This window comes from Belonocnema kinseyi, chromosome 6, assembly GCF_010883055.1.
Source record: "Belonocnema kinseyi isolate 2016_QV_RU_SX_M_011 chromosome 6, B_treatae_v1, whole genome shotgun sequence".
Classification (NCBI taxonomy): domain Eukaryota; kingdom Metazoa; phylum Arthropoda; class Insecta; order Hymenoptera; family Cynipidae; genus Belonocnema; species Belonocnema kinseyi.
This window is the reverse complement of record NC_046662.1, coordinates 50801228-50808738: the sequence shown is the minus strand read 5'-3', so window position 1 is coordinate 50808738 and position 7511 is coordinate 50801228. Positions and strand designations below refer to the sequence as shown.

The 7511-nt window shown below is 25.1% G+C and overlaps 1 protein-coding gene across 4 annotated transcripts in view; it reads left to right on the top strand.

Annotated features, from left to right (window-relative positions):
• The first annotated feature begins 1766 nt into the window (after positions 1 to 1766).
• The window catches only part of LOC117175654 (probable serine/threonine-protein kinase nek3), a 56180-nt gene continuing 50435 nt past the window's right edge, over positions 1767 to 7511 (top strand). Inside the window, exon 1 of one of the 4 annotated variants that reach the window (XM_033365374.1) lies at positions 1767 to 1873. The gene's annotated coding sequence lies outside the window, so the exon portion shown is untranslated. Of the gene's footprint in view, positions 1874 to 2291; positions 2492 to 3080; positions 3184 to 7511 lie in introns of those variants that run through there. The other 3 variants (XM_033365377.1, XM_033365376.1, XM_033365375.1) reach the window with 3 other exon arrangements.

The following is a 7511-nucleotide window of genomic DNA, read 5'->3' as shown; positions in this document are numbered from 1 at the left end:
AATTATTAAAATAGATACACACATTTTATGACAGATACATTTTTAAATATTTGAGATTTATTTACTTAGAAATTGTAATTCAAAATTTGTAAAAGGTAAATATTAAATAAAAGCTCAGTCGAATTTATTTTTAAATTTTCAAAAAAGTATATTGAGTAAAAGATATTTTTTTTTAATCACCAACATAGGTGCTAAATTTATTTTTGTAATAAAGCATCGACGCGCCTCGAACTGTTTTTTAGTTCCTTTTCAAGATGCAAAAAGTACAACAATTTTAGAAGATTCTAAGGGACGACTGAAAAATAACATTCCCGACACTGTAAAATTTCAGAGCTGGAAATTATAAAATATCCGCACTAGAAAATTCCCGAATTGAAACAACAACAAAATAGTTTTTTAGCAGACATTATTTATTTATTTATTGAAAACACAATAATGAAATGTTTTTATCAAATACTAATTTTTTTAATAGAATATTTTTCAACTATATGGTTTACAATTAAAAATAACACTAAACGAATAAAAATTGTATTCAAAAATAAATTTATACACACGGGCGAAAAAACTTTGCAGGATTCAACTCAGCAGTGATTATCTCCAAGTTTCTTTTTCTTTTTTTTTTCATTAAAGATTCGATTTTTGTGAATTTTTTTCTTAATTTTTTAAAAATAGTATGCAAATTTTTGGATAAAATTTTTTATGCAGAAATGCATTTTTTTCAATTATTGTTATTTTAAATTAAAACAATAATTTTTTAAAACTTTATTCATTAGAAAAATTTGTTTCTTTGGTAAAAATAGTTGATTCTTTTATTTTTATAAATAAATACTATTGATCAAAAAGCCATTTTTTAATTATTTAAACTCGGGAGTCTTATGAGTAGGCAATTTTATTATTCGGAATTTTTACATTGTTGGGAATATAATTTTTCTGGATTTTTCAGTATTCTCTTAATATCTTTGCAAATGTTTCTATTTTTCGGATTTTGAAAAGGAACTGATGGTGATCAAAAAATATATTATCTTTTAGTTAATATAATTTGTTGAAACTTTAAAACAATTCGAGTTTCTATTTCATATAATAAAAATAAAACTGAAATTTGAAATATTCTTTAAATTATGCATATGCATAATATTAAATGTACATTTTCTTTGAAATAATTACTGAGAGCCTTTTTGTTTAAATTATTATTTAACTTAAGTGAGAAGTTGAAAAAAGTGGAACATTTTAGAAAAAACTCTAGCATTTTTCAAATAGAATATTATTAAATATAATAATAAATTATCAAAACAATTATGTTTGTTTACTCTATTTTATTTACTATCTTCCTTTAATTGAAAATTCGACAACAATGTGGAAATTTGCGGAAAAAATGCAAGTTTCTAGCAGTATTATAAGATGATATTATTATGAATAAAAATAAATTTGAATTATATTTTCTCGATATATAAATGTAAAATACTTCAGAATGTACCTGTAATAAAATTTGTATATCCCTTTTAATTAATATACAAAATGTTAAATGTATAAATTGGTAACAAAATTTAAAAAGATCACATTATATAACATTAAATTTTAAATTTAATGCCCTAAATTCAAAAAAAATATTGATGTGCCACTTAAACATGTTAAAATATTATAATTTCAATTATTTATAATGAAAGCAAAAATGTATTTTATAGTATTTCAAATAAGCGCGCGAACGGCAGCTAAGGAAGCGCCTCGTGCATCGCATGCGCAGTAGTGCAGGGGACCCGTGCTGAGAGCAGCGAGCACTTTTCGGGATCGTCTGTCTGCAGTGGCCCGCCATGTTTTTCACCAAGTGGGGTGTGTAGAGAAGGCCGGGGTGAAAATCATCTCTCGGGATATGCAGGTACGTCAAATTGAAAGAAGTTCTGTACCTTTTGTTTAGACAAGTGATAGGAATGTGCGTTATTTGTGAATCAATGGCGATGTGAGTCGTGGTACGATTTCGTTTCGCAACGTCACGCGCCCAGACTCTGTGATTCTCGACTGTGGCTATGACTCAGGGAAACAACGCAATCAGCAAGGTTATTTGCATTATGCAGCTTTCGACTTTGTCAATGCAACACTCACGGGATTTCAATGTTCTGATGTTTTTTTTTCTTTTTGATTTTATCGAAGTTTTTTGGATGACCCAAAAGAGTCAATAATGCATCGTATTGTTGACGTAAGAGCGACGAGAGTGACACGGTCACTGTTCGGATTTCTAGTTCTAGAAACTAGCCATTGCATTTTTGGTGATAGTGGGTCCGACGATTTATTTTTGATTTTCTGACAGTCTTTCTGAAAGAATTTCATGAGTGGTGTGTCTCGGCCTTTTTAGAAGTGAATCCGAAGTTCCATGTGCGAGATTAAAGTGGGGTTTTCCAGTTTTGCGAATGTTTTGGTTTGACGTGTCAGTGACCGAACCGTTGTGTTTAGTACTAGGAGTGAGGATGAAGATTAGGTGCGATTTATAAAAAATTCGGTGAGCAACAGTTTCTGGACATTGAGTTCGCTCACTTAGTGGTGCAAAATTGAGTTTTGTTTGTTGCGAGACTTATTTTTTTTTCACTTGAGATAGGACTAGAATCGATTGTTCTCGAATTAAGAACGTTTAAGTGAAGATAAGACCCCTTTTGGATTTGTTTTTAAATGAAACTCTTGCATTTATGAAGGTTTGTGTCGTTATTTTGATTGGAAGTGAGATGAAAGCAGATTAGGATAAGGAGGAAATTTAGACTGATTATGTCATCGATCGAAAAAGATTGATCTTAGTTTGCATCATTTTTGTTCAAATTCAATTATTCGCAACGGAAATAAATTCGAATTTAAAGTATTCACTGTGTCAGATTCTCATTTTTAGCGTCTAAAATTGAAGACGATTGTCAGGGGGCCTACCTAGTGATTTGGTCAAAATGAACGTAAGCGAAGTTTGCAATTATTATAAACGTAAATAAATGTTGGGTGTTTAATTTGCCGTTATGGATTATTAAGATAAAACTAATTGCTCAACAAAAACCAAAAAAATTCGCAAATTTCGTAGATTCGTTTCTAAATGTTGCGAACTTTAGCAGGTCACATCAAAATGAAACTCAATATCAAGGTTTCAAAATGTTGGGGAATTCCAGAAAGTCATTAAATTTAAGATTGTGAGGGAGTGCCAGGGAAAACTCTTCGGTAAGCTAAGTTATTTTTGTTTAAAAATTCAACTGTTTTGTTACACATTCATCCATTCTGATGGAAAATATAATTTTTGACGTAAATTCATCAATTTGGTTAAGAATATTACAATTTTGTTAAGAATTCATTTTTTGGTTAATAATTTAATTATTTGTTTATAAATGTATGGTTTTTGATGAAAATCCGCCCTTTTGAATAAAAAAAGGCATTGTATTTTGCTTGAAAAATCATCATTTTCATTGAAAATTCAATAATTATTTTAAAAAATCAATCTTTCTTTTTGAATCAAAATTTAACTGTTTTATTGAAAAATCTACCTTTTTGGTAAAAAAATGTCATCTTAAATAAAAATGCATCGTTTGCTGAAATTTTTATAATTTTGTTAAATAGTCCTTATTTTTGGTTGAAAATTAAATTATTTTGTTATCTGTATGCTTGAAAATTCAAATATTTGGTAGAAAATTATTGTTCTTGGAGGAAATCCAACTTTTTCGTTGGAAATTTAACTACTATTTAATTAATATATCATTTTTTTGTTAAAAACTGTAACTATTTAGTATAAAACTAATATTTTAGGAGGAAAATTATCTTATTAATTAAAAATTCAGTTAGTATTTAGTTCATAATTCATATTTTTAAAAAGTACATTTTTTTTTTAAATTCATCATTTTTTTACGTTTAATCGTCTTTTTGTGCTGAAAATTCATCTATTTTGATAGAAAATGTATCTTTCTGGACTAAAAATTAAAAAATTTTTGTTGAAAATTAATCTCTTTTGGTTAAAGATTCAAGATTTTATTGCAAATTCGCTTTTTTTTCGTTAAATTGAACTATTTTCAATTTTCCTTTAATAATTCAAATGAACGAGAACTTCTTGTTAAAAAATAATTTTTCTATGATAGAATATTAATCTTCTTGGTTTTAAAATTGAACTATGTTATTTTTTAGGGTGAAAAATATATCGGTTTTACGTGAAAATTCAAATTTTGTTGTTGAAAATTTGGGCTTTTTAAAATTTTTCTCAAACTGAAAATTTATCTATTATTTTTATGATTTTTTTTTTCAAGTTGACAATTCATTTATTTTGTTGAATTTTTTTTTTGAAAATTACGCTTTTTGGTTAAAAATTCATTGTTTTAGTTGGAGATTCATCATTTTAGTTAAAAATTCGTTTCTTTGGTTCAGCTATTTCCTTAAAATTCCTTTTTTTTTTTTTTTGAAAATAATTGTTTTCGCCGAAAAATTAATTATACTATAATTAATAATAGAATTTAAATAAAAATGTATCATAAAATTTACCTTTTTGAGTTGAAACCTGAACTAATTTATGTGTACGTATATCTTACATAATTTGTGAATGACACCGTGTAAAATTCTTTATGACTGTTGTCACTAAAAGTGCTTAAAGTATATTCAGAAGTAAACCTTTATTTGCATTCGAATTATTGATTTCCTAGCTGTAAGGTTGTTTTTAGACATAAAAAAAAGTTTGAACGGTCAAGGAACATTACAAATTCATTTAAAGTTAAAATTTTGTTGTTGAAATGTCAATTATTACATTTATCGCAATCAATTTATTCTTTTGTTGATAATTCAACTATACTTGGTGAAAACTTGCTCATTCTTCAATAATATTTTGTTGTTAAAGATTCAACATTTTAATTAAAAATTCATCTCTTCGGTTGAAAATTAAAATTTTTTGGTGATAATTTCTTTTTTGTAATTTTCTTTCAAATTAAATTATTGAATAACGAAAATAAATTTGAATTTATAGTATTCACTATGGAGCAGAAACAAATTTTTTAGCTTATACAATCAGAAAAGTAAATTCTTTTAAATTGAGTTTTCTAATTTATTAAGAAATCAAAACTGCACATTTTTAAATGTTAAAGCTTTCTAATTGAATCTTCTATTTTACACAATTTTTAATAAAGTCTTTCAAAATTTGAATCTAGTTGCCGTTACTTCTTGACAACTTTTAAAAGACATTTTTATTTCTTTATTCAATAATTTTTTTAACGATTGCAGCCATAGAAAAATTTATTTTTCTATTTAATTAAAAGCTTGTAACGTTTCATATCAAAATTGTTCAATTTTACAAATTGAATTCCATTATCTGATAGTAAAAACGTGGATTTAATTTGATAAGAGAATTATTTTGCTATTAGAAAGCTAAAATAAATATTTCTGAAATTAATGACGTAGAATTAAAATTTGCAACTTGTGAAGCTTTTACATCATAGTCATAACTCTTGAAATTCTATACTATTATCTCAAGATGCGAAATAAAAAAAAGGCGATGAAATGCAATTACAGGCAGAAAAAAAATTGCAACAGATCGCGTCATCGATAGATAAACATGAATTGCAATTTGTTTTATTTTTCTGGCAGAGTTTTATCATGACTTGATTTTATTTCTAACAAATAACTGCATTTTTGACAGGTTTTCTCGTACATTCTGGGATAAATTTACTTGTTTATCAAATCTTAAATAATTTTTTTAAAAAGAAAAAATCCTGCTACGTTGGACAATCATATTTTCGTGTTGAAAATTCAACTTTTTTGTAGAAAATTCTTCAGTTTGGAAAGATATGATTACTAATTTAACTATTTTGTCGAACTCCCCTTTTTTAAGTTAATTTTTTTTTTATTTAAAAATATTACTATTCCATTTTTTGTCCAAAATTGATCGTTTTGTTTAAATTAAAATTATTTAATTTTTTTATTAAAGATTCACCATTGTAGCTAAGAATTAATTGTTTTTATTATCAATTTAACTTTTTTTATTGTTCCACACTAATTTTTTAACTGAAAATTTAACTTCCGTGCTTGGTTAAAAATTAATATTCTTGACTTGAAAATTAAACTATTTGGTTCAAAATTCATTTTCAAATTGAGTCTTCATTATTATAGTTAAACTTTTATTACCTTAGTTGAAAATTCCGCCATTTTTTAAAATTTATTTTATGCTTGTTCAAAATCAGTTTTTCAAACTGAAAATTTAACTACGTTTTTGGTTAAAAATTTGTATTCTTCATTTGAAAATTAAACTGTTTGGTTGAAAATTTATTTTATCAACTGAAAATTTAACTATTTAGATAAAAATTAGTTTTTTGTGGTTAATTATCTATCTTTTTGGTGAAAAAATTCATCTTTTTGGTTGGTAATTTACTTTTTTTTGCTGGCGAAAATTCGTTTTTATGATTAGAAAATAATTTTTAAGCTATAAATATTCTATTTTGGGTTAAAAGTATATCTTTTTTTAGTTGAAAATTCATGCATTTTATTGAAATTCATCTTTTTTTTTATAAAAAAAATAATTTTTTGTTAAAAATTTAGGCATGTACTTGAAAATTCATGCATTTTATTCAAATTCATTTTTTTTTTTTTTATAGAAAACTAATCTTCTTGGTCAAGAGTATTTTTGTCACAAATTTCAGTTAAAAATTAGTCTTTTGTAGTAGAATATCAAGCTTTTTGATGAAAAATTTGTCTTTTTGACTGACAATTCCCTTTTTTTAATTACTTTAAAGTTCAACTAGTTTGTTGAAAATTCGCTTTTTATGGTTACACATTAATTTTTTAACTATAAATATAATTATTCCATTTTGGGTTGTAAATTTATATTTTTTGCTTGAAAATGTCTTTTTTTTAATAGAAAATTAATCTTCTTGATGGAAAATTAATTTTTTTGTTCAAAGATTTCTCGTATAAGTTGAAAATTCGTGCATTTTGTTGAAAATTAGTATTTTAGAACATCAATTTTCTTGGTGATAAATTAATTTTTTGGTTGACAATATTAATTTCTTTGATTAGAAATTTAATTATGTAGCTTGTTGAAAATTCCTTTTTTATGGTAACAAATTAATTTCATTAAAATTAAATATAACTTCCATTTTTGGTTGAAATTCGACTTTTATTTATAACAAACGTTATGTATTTGTCGGAAAATTAATTTTTTTGAATGAAGATTTCTCATTTTATTTAAACATTTATTTCGTTAAAAATTACAATGTTTAAACAAATTAATTTCTTTTACATTTTCATTCTCGTTTCTCCAGTAAATGATTTGACCAGTAATTGGAAAAATGTAACATAAAAAAATAATTAATTACCCTTTTCGACAAATTAACATCATTACTCAAAACAACATTTTTTTGTTTGTTGAAAAATTAGCTTTTTTTTGTTAAAAAATTCATGTTCTTTTTTGAAAATGGATCTTTTTAGTACAAACTGATTCTTATTGATCTGAAAAAATCTGGTGGCTGTCAGAAATTCGTATTTTGTAGCAACCTTGTTTTTTAAATAATGCACCTTAAATTAAA